Source organism: Bos javanicus, chromosome 29 (genome assembly GCF_032452875.1).
Source record: "Bos javanicus breed banteng chromosome 29, ARS-OSU_banteng_1.0, whole genome shotgun sequence".
Lineage (NCBI taxonomy): Eukaryota > Metazoa > Chordata > Mammalia > Artiodactyla > Bovidae > Bos > Bos javanicus.
Window position 1 is genome coordinate 1,256,104 of NC_083896.1, and position 13,641 is coordinate 1,269,744.

Sequence of the window (13,641 nt, forward strand, 5' to 3'; positions counted from 1 at the left end):
CAAACTATGGAAAATCCTTCAAGAGATGGGAACACCAGACGCACCTGACCTGCTTCATGAGAAATCTGTATCCAGGTCAAGAAGCAACAGTTAGAACTGGACATGGAACAACTGACTGGTTCCAAATAGGGAAAGGAGTACATCAAGGCTGTATATTATCTTCCTGCTTATTTAACTTACATGCAGAGTACATCATGCAAAATGCCTGGCTGGATGAACCACAAGCTGAAATCAAGATTGCTGGGAGAAATATCAATAACCTCAGCTATGCAGATGACACCACCCTTATGGCAGAAAGCAAAGAAGAACTAATGAGCCTCTTGATGAAAGTGAAAGAGGAGAGTGAAAAGGCTGACTTAAAACTCAGTGTTTAAAAAGCTAACATCACGGCATCTGGTCCCATCACTTCATGGCATAATAGATGGGGAAACAATGGAAACAGTGACAGACTTTATTGTTTTGGGCTCCAAAATCATGCAGATGGTGACTGCAGCCATGAAATTAAAAGACACTTGCTGCTTGGAGGAAAAGCTATGATCAACCTAGACAGTGTATTAAAAAGCAGAGACATTACTTTGCCAACAAAGGTCCATCTAGTCAAAGCTATGGTTTTTCCAGTAGTCACGTACAGATGTGAGAGCTGGACTATAAAGAAAGCTGAGCACCAAAGAATTGATGGTTTTGAACTGTGGTGTTGGAGAAGACTCTTGAGAGTCCCTTGGACTGCAAGGAGTTCCAACCAGTCCATCCTAAAGGAAATCAGTCCTGAATATTCATTGGAAGGACTGATGCTGAAGCTGAAACTTCAATACTTTTGCCACCTGATGCGAAGATCTGACTCATTTGAAAAGACCCTGATGCTGGGAAAGACTGAGGGCGATAAGGGAAGGGGACGACAGAGGATGAGATGGTTGGATGGCCTCACCAACTCAATGGACATGAGTTTGAGTAAACTTCAGGAGTTGGTGGGCTTCCCTTGTAGCCCAGCTGGTAAAGAATCCACCTACAGTGTGGGAGACTTGGGTTTGATTCCTGGGTTGGGAAGATTCCCTGGAGAAGGAAAAGGCTACACACTCCAGTATTCTGGCCTGGAGAATTCCATGGACAGTCCATGGCATCACAAAGATTCGGACACGACTGAGTGACTTCCACCTCCACTTCTCCAAGTTGGTGATGGACAGAGAAGCCTGGCGTGCTGCAGTCCCTGGGGTCGCAAAGAATCGGACATAGTGAGGGACTGTACTGAACATGTGAAACTAACACAGCATTGTAAATCAACTATCAGATCAGTCACTCAGTCGTGTCCGACCCTTTGCGACCCCATGAACTGCAGCACGCCAGGCCTCCCTGTCCATCACCAACTCCCGGAGTTCACTCAGACCCACGTCCATCGAGTCAGTGATGCCATCCAGCCATCTCATCCTCCGTCGTCCCCTTCTCCTCCTGCCCCCAATCCCTCCCAGCATCAGAGTCTTTTCCAATGAGTCAACTCTTCGCATGAGGTGGCCAAAGTACTGGAGTTTCAGCTTTAGCATCATTCCTTCCAAAGAAATCCCAGGGCTGATCTCCTTCAGAATGGACTGGTTGGATCTCCTTGCAGTCCAAGGGACTCTCAAGAGTCTTCTCCAACACCACACTTCAAAAGCATCAATTCTTCAGCGCTCAGCCTTCTTCACAGTCCAACTCTCACATCCATACATGACCACTGGAAAAACCATAGCCTTGACTAGACGGACCTTTGTTGGCAAAGTAATGTCTCTGCTTTTGAATATGCTATCTAGGTTGGTCATAACTTTCCTTCCAAGGAGTAAGCGTCTTTTAATTTCATGGCTGCAGTCACCATCTGCAATGATTTTGGAGCCCAGAAAAATAAAGTCTGACACTGTTTCCACTGTTTCCCCATCTATTTCCCATGAAATGGTGGGACTGGATGCCATGATCTTCCTTTTCTGAATGATGAGCTTTAAGCCAACTTTTTCACTCTCCATTTTCACTTTCATCAAGAGGCTTTTGAGTTCCTCTTCACTTTCTGCAATAAGGGTGGTGTCATCTGCATATCTGAGGTTATTGATATTTCTCCCAGCAATCTTGATTCCAGCTTGTGTTTCTTCCAGTTCAGCGTTTCTCATGATGTACTCTGCATATAAGTTAAATAAACAGGGTGACAATATACAGCCTTGATGAACTCCTTTTCCTATTTGGAACCAGTTTGTTGTTCCATGTCCAGTTCTAACTGTTGCTTCCTGACCTGCATACAAATTTCTCAAGAGGCAGATCAGATGGTCTGGTATTCCCATCTCTTTCAGAATTGTCCACAGTTTATTGTGATCCAGACAGTCAAAGGCTTTGGCATAGTCACTAAAGCAGAAATAGATGTTTTTCTGGAACTCTTGCATTTTCAATGATCCAACGGATATTGGCAATTTGATCTCTGGTTCCTCTGCCTTTTCTAAATGCAGTTTGAACATCTGGAAGTTCACGGTTCACGTATTGCTGAAGCCTGGCTTGGAGAATTTTGAGCATTACTTTACTAGCGTGTGAGATGAGTGCAAATGTGTGGTAGTCTGAGCATTCTTTGGCATTGCCTTTCTTTGGGATTGGGATGAAAACTGCCCTTTTCCAGTCCTGTGGCCACTGCTGAGTTTTCCAAATTGGCTGGCATATTGAGTGCAGCACTTTCACAGCATCATCTTTCAGGTTTGAAATAGCTCAACTGGAATTCCATCACCTCCACTAGCTTTGTTCGTAGTGATGCTTTCTAAGGCCCACTTGACTTCACATTCCAGGATCTGGCTCTAGGTCAGTGATCACACCATTGTGATTATCTGGGTCATGAAGATCTTTTTGTACAGTTCTTCTGTGTATTCTTGCCATCTCTTCTTAATATCTTCTGCTTCTGTTAGGTCCATACCATTTCTGTCCTTTATTGAGCTCATCTTTGCATGAAATATTCCTTTGGTATCTCTGATTTTCTTGAAGAGATCCCTAGTCTTTCGCATTCTGTTGTTTTCCTCTATTTCTTTGCATTGATTGCTGAAGAAGACTTTCTTATCTCTTCTTGCTATTCTTTGGAACTCTGCATTCAAACGTTTATATCTTTCCTTTTCTCCTTTGCTTTTCGCTTCTCTTCTTTTCACAGCTATTTGTAAGGCCTCCCCAGACAGCCATTTTGCTTTTTTGCATTTCTTTTCCATGGGGATGGTCTCGATCCCTGTCTCCTGTACAATGTCACGAACCTCATTCCATAGTTCATCAGGTACTCTATCTATCAGATCTAGGCCCTTAAATCTATTTCTCACTTCCACTGTATAATCATCAGGGATTTGATTTAGGTCATACCTGAATGGTCTAGTGGTTTTCCCTACTTTCTTCAATTTAAGTCTGAATTTGGCAATAAGGAGCTCATGGTCTGAGCCACAGTCAGCTCCTGGTCTTGTTTTTGCTGACTGTATAGAGCTTCTCTATCTTTGGCTGCAAAGAATATAATCAATCTGATTTCGGTGTTGACCATCTGGTGATGTCCATGTATAGAGTTTTCTCTTGTGTTGTTGGAAGAGGGTGTTTGCTATGACCAGTGCATTTTCTTGGCAAAACTCTATTAGTCTTTGCCCTGCTTCATTCCATATTCCAAGGCCAAATTTGCCTGTTACTCCAGGTGTTTCTTGACTTCCTACTTTTGCATTCCAGTCCCCTATAATGAAAAGGACATCTTTTTTGGGTGTTAGTTCTAAAAGGTCTTGTAGGTCTTCATAGAACCATTCAACTTCAGCTTCTTCAGAGTTACTGGTTGTGGCATAGACTTGGATTACTGTGATATTGAATGGTTTGCCTTGGAAACGAACGGAGATCATTCTGTCGTTTTTTAGATTGCATCCAAGTACTGCATTCCAGACTCTTTTGTTGACCATGATGGCCACTCCATTTCTTCTGGGGGATTCCTGCCCGCAGTAGTAGATATAATGGTCATCTGAGTTAAATTCACCCATTCCAGTCCATTTCAGTTCGCTGATTCCTAGAATGTCGACATTCACTCTTGCCATCTCTTGTTTGACAACTTCCAATTTGCCTTGATTCATGGACCTGACATTCCAGGTTCCTATGCAATATTGCTCTTTACAGCATCAGACCTTGCTTCTATCACCAGTCACATCCACAGCTGGGTATTGTTTTTACTTTGGCTCCATCCCTTCATTCTTTCTGGAGTTATTTCTCCACTGATCTCCAGTAGCATATTGGGCACCTACTGACCTGGGGAGTTTCTCTTTCAGTATCCTATCATTTTGCCTTTTCATACTGTTCATGGGGTTCTCAAGGCAAGAATACTGAAGTGGTTTGCCATTCCCTTCTCCAGTGGACCACATTCTGTCAAATCTCTCCACCATGACCCGCCCATCTTGGGTTGCCCCACGGGCATGGCTTAGTTTCACTGAGTTAGACAAGGCTGTGGTCCTAGTGTGATTAGATTGACTAGTTTTCTGTGAGTAGGCGGCTGCCACGGGCGTGCCATAGCGCAGGCGGCTGCTCCGGGCGTGCCATAGCGCCGCCAAGAGGAGCCACCCCACGTCCGAGGTCGGGGGCAGAAGCCAGGAGGACCCCATGCCGAAGGGCAGCGGCCAAGAGGAGTTACCCCACGTCCGAGGTCAGGGGCAGTGGCTGAGAGTACCAGACTGCGACAGCGCAGGAACGGCTGAGAGGATCTACCCTGCGTCCAAGGTCAGGGGCGGCAGCCAGGAGGAACTACCCCACGCCCCTAAGCCGGAGGCCCTGGGTGGCGGCCGAGAGGAGCAACCCACGCCTGAGGCCAGGGGCAGTGACAAGAGGAGTTACCCCGCGTCCGAGGTCAGGGGCGGCGGCCGGGAGGAGATACCCCACGCCCCTAAGCCCCGAGGCCAAGGTCGGCGGTGAGGAGCAACCGCACGACTGAGGCCGGGGCAGAGGCCAGGGGCTGTGGCCGGGAGGACCAACCCCACGTCCAAGGAGCCGCGGCTGCGCAGGCGCAGGAGGGCCTAGAGGAGCTATCCCACATTGAAGGTCAGGAAGGGCGGCGGTGAGGAGATACCCCTCGTCCAAGGTAAGGAGCAATGGCTGCGCTTTGCTGGAGCAGCCGTGAAGAGATACCCCACGCCCAAGGTAAGAGAAACCCAAGTAAGACGGTAGGTGTTGCAAGAGGGCATCAGAGGGCAAACACACTGAAACCATACTCACAGAAATCAACTATACTTCATTTTAAAAAAACACCCTATTTTTAAAAAATGATACAATAGCAAAAATGTATGAGAGGATTTATACATCTGCATCCAGTCTTGGTTCCTCTCCTAAGCGGCCATCACCATATTCATTGTCTTATATATTCTAAATGTTCTACCCTATGACACCCTGTTTCATAATATCCCCTTGTCCTTTGAGCTTGCATTAAAAACTGAATATGTTCTCTTTTATCCTGTTTTTGGGACAACCTCCAGGACTGTCACAGCGAGTTGGATGATGTGTCTGCCAGCTGCTCACAAGTAGGGGCACATCCATTGCTAGAACTTGAGCGGTAGGAAACTACAGGACGCCAGGCCGGAAGGCGAGGGGCAGAGCGCCCACTAGTGGGCGGACCACGGTGAAGCAAGGTAACGCCGAATCACTAAAACGGTGCCATTAGCCAAGAGAGAGGAGTGTAACACGCTCAAGAGTTAATGGTAGAGAAATGGAAAAACTCTTTCCTTCTGTTTAAGAGAGTGGAGCAAAGGCCTATAAGGCCAGGAGGAAATACCCAACTAGAAAGTGAAAGAGTAATGAACAAAAACCTGTTCTACAGCACATGGAACTCTACTCAATGTCATGTGGCAGCCTGGATGGGAGCGGGGTTTGGGGAAGAATGGATACATGTATATGTGTGGCTGAGCCACTTCACTGTTCACCTGAAACTATTACATCACTGTTAATAGGCTATACCCCCATACAAAATGTTTTTGGTGTTAAAAAAAAAATAAAGTTAATAAAAAGAAAATAAAAGGGTACCAGGGATAGAGGGTCGCCTACGTTGGTGACTGCAAGACTGAAAACACAAGTGCTTTTTCCTCTCCTGTTGCTCCCAAACTACCTCATCTTACATTCTTGCCAAAGGCGACTTCATTCCTTCTGGGTCCCACGTGCATTGTCCTGGTCCATTACACAACCTTGTTGTTGATTGTTGATTTCGCTGAGAAGCCCTCACCGGGCTGCTCAGCCCTGGTTTTTACAGCATAGTCTGATTTCATTAATTTAATTTTATTTTTTAAAAGGTTCTTAAAATAATACTTATTTCTTAAAAGTTGACACGTGCATAATAGGAAACCAAAAAACACATAAAGCAAAAAACCAAGTCATCTATAATTACAAGCAGTTTACTGTTTGATATGTTCTCCTAGGTCTTCTTTGTGTATTTACACAACTAAGCATCCATTTTTATGTAATTAAGAGAGAACAGTTATGTATCATACTTTTTCACATACCATGAATATTTACTATATCAAAGTTGATTTCACTAATTTTACAAAGTCAATGTATTAGAGGCAAGTGGGGTTCCCCCAGACAAATAAATGGTTTGCTAAACCATTCACTTTAAATGACAATAATAAAAACATTAATAAGCAGCAATATTTGCATCATGATTTATGGTCATTTTTAACAAGCAATTCTGCTGTGATCTTTGAATGATTTTCTTTAATAGATGACCTCCGTGTTGTCAGATTTGGTCTTGACTCAATGTGTTTATGCTGCCCCACCACATGTGTGCTTGAGTTAAAAAGCCTCTTGGCTGAGTTCCACAACTAAACTCATGAGTCAGACTCCTTATGGATTTTTATAAGTGGTGGTCACTACTCTTCATGAGTTGGGATGGAAGTTGTTGGTGATTTAAATCATAGAATTAAAACCCACTTAGATAAATGACTAATTTAGGGCCAAAATCTATTTCCAGCACAGAATTATCTGCATTGAGTCTCTGGATAACTACTAATTACTTAAAATACTTTCAACGTTATGTTCTGCTCTTTAGACATTAAGTTAGGCCACAAAATTCTTAAAAAGAGACTGGGTTGAGTAATCAAAAGACTTTATTCTTTCGGAGACCATTTCCACATCTATAAAATGGGAGTGATAATAACTCTTACTTCCCAGAGTTATATACAAGGCATACATGTATATGTATATGTATATATCTTATTTAAATGAGATCCTGTACCCAGGTGGCGTTAGCAGTAAAGAACGTACCTGCCAATCCAGGAGACATAAGAGACACAGGTTCAATTCCTGGGTCAGGAAGATCCCCGGGAGAAGGAAATGGCAACCCACTCCAGTATTCTTGCCTGGAGAATCCCATGGACAGAGGAGCCTGGTGGGCCACAGTCCATGGGTCACAGACTTGGACATGGCTGAAGCGACTTAGTTTGCACACATACCGAGTATCTAGCATAGTGGTGCCTGGTGTGTTATCTGTCATTGTAATTACCAAACAGCAGCTCCCTGTAAGATTTTCCTGAAGTTTCTTAGTCTAATGTGGGCTCGGTTTGGTGTTTCCCTATTTTGGCCTGTCTTTCACAGACTTTACAGGAATCTACAGACCATGCAGGCAGCGTTTTCTCAGATTATATCTACCCTCAAATGATGTTCCTCCATGGAGTCCCTTTGTGTTTTTTGTTTTTTTTTCCCCCAGCTCTTTACCTATCTACTCTCATTGACATGGATCTTTTACAGAAAAGGCTTAGATGGAGGGTGGCATGTTCTGCTTATTAGAAGGTTAACTTAAACTTAACTATGAAACCTCTTTTGTCCAGATCTTGTTGAAAATATTTCTAAATGAGCAAGTTCATTTTTCTGTCCTCAGACAGTTCTATGAACATAGTTCATCTTTCTGTGATGATAGAAGGTCTTGGGCTTCCTGAGTTATCACTGCAAATGTTGGCTTTTATCATCCTGGCCTGAAAGGATGAAGACTGAAGAGCAGGTGCTGTAACCTTTGACTTGTTTCAAAGTTGGCATCAAGAGTAAGTGTTGCCTGGGTTTGCTAGGACCATGTCTTATACAGTTTTACATTGTAGGCATTCAGTACATATTTCTTAAATAAATGATAATTGCATCATTGCTTCCCCCAATCCTCAGTCCCTCCTGCCACCTCTCTTTTCCACCGTTTCCCCAAAATATTGAAGATAGCTTATGAGGATGCTTAAAATAGAGAATGGAGGAGACAACATTTAAGGAGAAATCAGTCTCAGCCCCTTCTTCCCTTTTCTCCTGTTGTAGCCACCTTTGTGCTGCAGTGGACCCTGTTCTGCTGCCCTGCTGATTGGGCCACGAGAGTGTTGTGGGTGGACCCTGTTCTGCTGCCCTGCTGATTGGACCACGAGAGTGTTGTGGGTGGACCCTGTTCTGCTGCCCCTGCTGATTGGGCCACGAGAGTGTTGTGGGTGGACCCTGTTCTGCTGCCCCTGCTGATTGGGCCACGAGAGTGTTGTGGGTGGACCCTGTTCTGCTGCCCCTGCTGATTGGGCCACGAGAGTGTTGTGGGTGGACCCTGTTCTGCTGCCCTGCTGATTGGGCCACAAGAGTGTTGTGGGTTCAGGGCTAATCAGACTCTCCTGAGACAGTTCTCAGCGTCAGTGTGACGCCACTTCCTTCCAGAAACTCTTCTTTCTTGGTTTAGTTAGTTTGAGTGGATTCTGTGGGTATTTATTTCATCATAAAATAATAACTTATTTATTTATATTTTTATAAATTTATTTATTTGGATTTTCCTAGTGACTTAGCAGTAAAGAATCCATCTGCAATGCAGGAGACACAGGTTCGATTCCTGGATCAGGACAATTCCCTGGAGAAGGAAATGGCAGTTCATTCCAGTATCCTTGCTGGGAAATCCCATGGACAGAGGAGCCTGGTGGGCTAGAGTCCACAGGGTTGATATTTATTTATAATAAAATAATAAATTATTTATATATTATATTTTATTTCTTTATAATTTTATCTTTTATTTTATAATAAAATACTTTCATTTTACAATAAAAATGATTTTGAGTGTTTTCTGTTCTTTACAAGAACAGTGAAATCCTTGATAAGCCAGACCACAGTTTAAAATTTTTTAAATTAATTAATCAATCAATCAATTAATTATTTCTGGCTGCGCTGGGTCTTGTTGCTGCCTGCAGGGTTTCTCCAGTTTCGAGGCAAGCTTTCTATAGCAGGTGCAAAGTCAGGAAATGTAGAGGAAGTGTATTTTTATACAGTAAGTCAACTACTTTTTCAAGTAATATGCTTAAGCTCCAGACATCTTTGTATTTTAAGCAGTGGGTCCAATTGTTAATCTGAAAAATGTGCAATAAATATGAAACAGAGTGTCAAAAATAAAGGTTTCAATACACAGGGAAGACAACATATTTATTCTCATTTTTTTTTCAGGTGAACAATCTGAAAATTTTTTGTGCGTTTATTTTGGACATATATCCATATTAGTAAGCATATTAGTTAAAAACAACTAACATACCATTTAAAAATAAGTTTATCTTAGATTCCCAGACTTTTCAAACACCCTATGGTGTCCAGTGTGAACATGGAAGCTTCATCATTATATAGTTGAGAGAGTCATGAGATAAAAGAGAATGTAACTACTCCAGAGGTGATAGTCTACTAAGGCAGAGATTTATCCTGAATATCCTCATAAAATCTCACAGTTTACCATAACAGAGCGAGCAACATCCTCAGCTCCTTCTTTACAACAGAAGAATGCAAATTTTATAGTATTGTTTCTTGTAATACCTTCCAATACTGGCAGATGTGTTACCTGTGAGCACAACCCAGGAAAAACGCATTTTGAAGGCAAAGGAGACAGTGGGCACCAATCACCCTTCAGTGGCATTGCTTCAGCCCAGTTTACCATCCTATGTTCAATTCTTTTCAAGAAATATTTATTGGACATTGGTGTGTGTGTGTGGAGTTGGGGGCACACGCTAAGTCACTTCAGTCATGTCTGACTCTTTGCAACCCCATGGACTGTAGCCCACCAGGCTCCTCTGTCCATGGGATTCTCCAGGCAAGAATACTGGAGTGGGTTGCCATGCCCTCCTCCAGGGGATCTTCCTGACCCAGGGACTGAATCTGCATCTCTTATGTCTTGCATTGGCAGGCAGATTCTTTACCACTAATACCACCTGGGAAGCCCAATTGACTATGTATACTGTATATATTGGAAAAACCTACAATTTTCCCTTCTCCCAGTGAGTATTCCTTCTCAGAGCTGACACCTGAGGTCACCAACTGTGTGGAGTTTCCCTGTCAACAAGTGATTCTCTGAGGCACCAGCTGGGTATCCTACAAGTTAACTCCATATCTAAACCTCTCCACCTGGAGATGGTGTCAAATCCCACAAGCTAAGGTCTCAGGCCCCCAAGAACATTCCCCTCCTCCTTCAGATGCTGATTACGAGTAGTAGGTCCCCAGTTTATCCACAGCTTCCATCGGTCTTGGTTACTAATTGGAGTGTCCCTTGTCCCCTCCTCAGGTTCAATTAGTTTGTTACATCAGCTCACAGAACTCAGAGAAGCACATTTGTCAGTTTATTAAAGGATATGAAAAGGCAGCAGTCCCCAACCTTTTTAGCACCATGGGCTGATTTCACAGAAAACATCTTTTCCACCAACTGGGGTTGGAGGGATGGTTTCGGGGTGACTTAAGCACATTAAGTTTATTGTGCACTTTATTTCTAATCTAATGCTGCCGCTGATCTGACAGGAGATAATAGTCTGTGGCCTGTAGCTTGGGGACCCCCATGATAAAGCATACAGTTGAGCAACCAGATGAAGAGGTAGGAAGCGTGAGGTCAAGGAGGGCCTTGAGCACAGGAGCTTCTGTCTCCATGGAGCTGGAGTTTGTTCCCCTCCTGGTGTGGATCTGTTCCCAGCCTGCAAGTCCCCTGCACCCCATGCAGCTGGGATTTTAATGAAGCCTGCGTATGTAAACAATCTATTGTTGCCTCCATTTCCAGCCCTTCTGCCCTCTCTGGAGAGAGGGGAAGGGGCTAAAAATTCCAAGTTTCTAACTGTGACTCGATCTTTCTAGTGACCAGTGCCCAACCAGGAGCCATCCGGAAACCCACCCAGAGTCAACCCACCCATTAGAGCAAAATATGGACCCAGCGCTCTGCTCCTTTCCCTTAGGAATTCATGTGGGATCTAGGGGCTCTATGTCAGGACAGGGTCAAACACCAAATACTAGAACAAAATATGCCCCCAGGGTTCTTAACATTTAGGAAATTAATTACAAGGGTTTCAGGAGCCCTGAGTCAGCAGCCACAGTTCAGTTCAGTTCAGCTCAGCTCAGTTCAGTCGCTCAGTTGTGTCCGACTCTTCGAGACCCCATGGACCACACCAGACCTCCCTGTCCATGACCAACTCCCGGAGTTTACTCAAACTCATGTCCATTGAGTCAGTGATGCCATCCAACCATCTCATCCTCTGTCATCCCCTTCTTCTCCTGCCTTCAATCTTTCCCAGCATCAGGGTCTTTTCAAATGAGTCTTTGCATCAGGTGGCCAAAGTATTGGAGTTTCAGCTTCAGCATCAGTCCTTCCAATGAACATTCAGGACTGATCTCCTTTAGGATGGAGTGGTTGGATCTCCTTGCAGTCCAAGGGACTCTCAAGAGTCTTCTCCAACACCACAGTTCAAAAGCATCAATTCTTCGGCACTCAGCTTTCTTTATAGTCCAACTCTCACATCCATTCATAACTACTGGAAAAACCATAGCCTTGATGAGACGGACTTTTGTTGGTAAAGTAATGTCTTTGCTTTTTAATATGCTGTCTAGGTTGGTCATAACTTTCCTTCCAAGGAGTAAGCGTCTTTTAATTTCATGGCTGCGGTCACCATCTGCAGTGATTTTGGAGCCCAAAAAATTAAAGTCACCCACTGTTTCCCCATCTATTTGCCATGAAGGGATGGGACCGGATGCCATGATCTTAGTTTTTTGAATGTTGAGCTTTAAGGGAAGAAACACCAAAATTTATTTTTATTATCTCAGGCTGTGCTAATTGCTAGGAATGCATATGTTAATAAGATAGAGTCACTGTTCTCATAGAGTTTACCATCTGGCAGGGATTAAAGACATTAACCAGGAGATTGCAACTCTTTACAAATAAAAACCACCTCCTAGGTGCCAGGCCTTCTCCTGGACACTTTACATCCATTGTCTCTATTAAGCAGATCTTGTTATGCTCAATTTAGGGTACTTAGATGCTTGGAGAAGTTGTTACATACAGATTTGGGATTTGAATTCAAGTTGGCATGATTTGCGCACCTCATGCGAAGAGTTGACTCACTGGAAAAGACCCTGATGCTGGGAGGGATTGAGGGCAGGAGGAGAAGGGGACGACAGAGGATGAGATGGCTAGATGGCATCACCCACTCAATGGACATGGGTTTGAGTGAACTCCGGGAGTTGGTGATGGACAGGGAGGTCTGGTGTGCTGCAATTCATGGGGTCACAAAGAGTCGGACACAACTGAGCAACTGAACTGAACTGAACTGGCATGATTTGATAGTCTAGAATCCTATGCTATCCAATATGGCAGCCACTAGTCAGGTGTGGTTATTTAAATTTAAAGCTATATATACAGATGAAATCTAAGCATTTAGGTCCTCAGTCACATTGGCCACACCTCAAGTGCTCAACAGCCACATGGAGCTCGTGGTTACTGTATTGGACACTGCAGATTTAGGACATTTCCATCATCACAGAAAGTTCCATTGGACAGCACTGATCTGAACTCTTGAAGTCTAAACTCAAGTTCAACTTCAAGACCCTGTGCCCAGAACAGATTTTCAAAGCTCAGGAGTCACGATAATTAGCATTGTTTCTTTTCCCTGAGCCATCAGAGAAGAAGCTTCTGAATAGGGAGCTACCCTGGCACACTCTTCGAATGCTGCTAATCTTGGATGTGACCTTAAGGTTCTGTTTGTAATGAGAAGTGTGCACAATTTAATGAGATAATAAGCCACACTTTCAGTGGGAAGCCTGGCACATGGTAGGTACTCAACCAGTGCTCATATAATGTTAAAGAGTGTGGAACGTGGAGTCACATCACTGGATTTGAGGCCAAGTTTATCATTTTCCAACCACGTGGCCTGCACAAATCAGTCAGTTTCTCTGAACCCGTTTCCTTAATTATTACATGGAGACAACATCTGACCCTGGAAGACTGTAAAGACCATGAGCTAACAGATATGAAAGCACTCTGTTAAGTACAGGCTTTGTAAAGTAAGGTATTATTTCTGCCCTCTTTTGTGCCCTGAAAAAAATTATTAAAATAATAAATTTCCGATCTTAACTTGTTTACCTGTGCTTTGCCTCTTTTCCCTAAAAATGGAAGACATAAAATATATGGTTTATTGAGGACCAGCATTACACGAGATTACCCCAGTTTTACAGCAATAGAAAGAGGAAAGAAAGAATAGGGGGACAGTGGAAGCCAGCACAAATCTTTGCTAATTCCCTGATGGTCAGGATCAGGGCTGTGGAGATGGCCGGGTGTCTGTGGAGTGGATGCTGTCCTGGATCTTGCATTATTGAGTCCAGACAGGCCTCAGAGAAGGGTACCTGGTGGACCCACTGGCCACCTGTGACTGGGTG

The 13,641-nt window shown here is 43.8% G+C and overlaps 1 long non-coding RNA gene across 1 annotated transcript; it reads left to right on the forward strand.

Moving 5' to 3' along the window:
- Positions 1 to 3,105: 3,105 nt before the first annotated feature.
- LOC133240995 (uncharacterized) lies at positions 3,106 to 8,978 on the forward strand. The gene is made up of 3 exons (XR_009734464.1): positions 3,106 to 5,615; positions 7,857 to 8,012; positions 8,764 to 8,978. It is a non-coding gene; the product is annotated as an uncharacterized LOC133240995 (long non-coding RNA).
- The last annotated feature ends 4,663 nt before the right edge of the window (positions 8,979 to 13,641 follow it).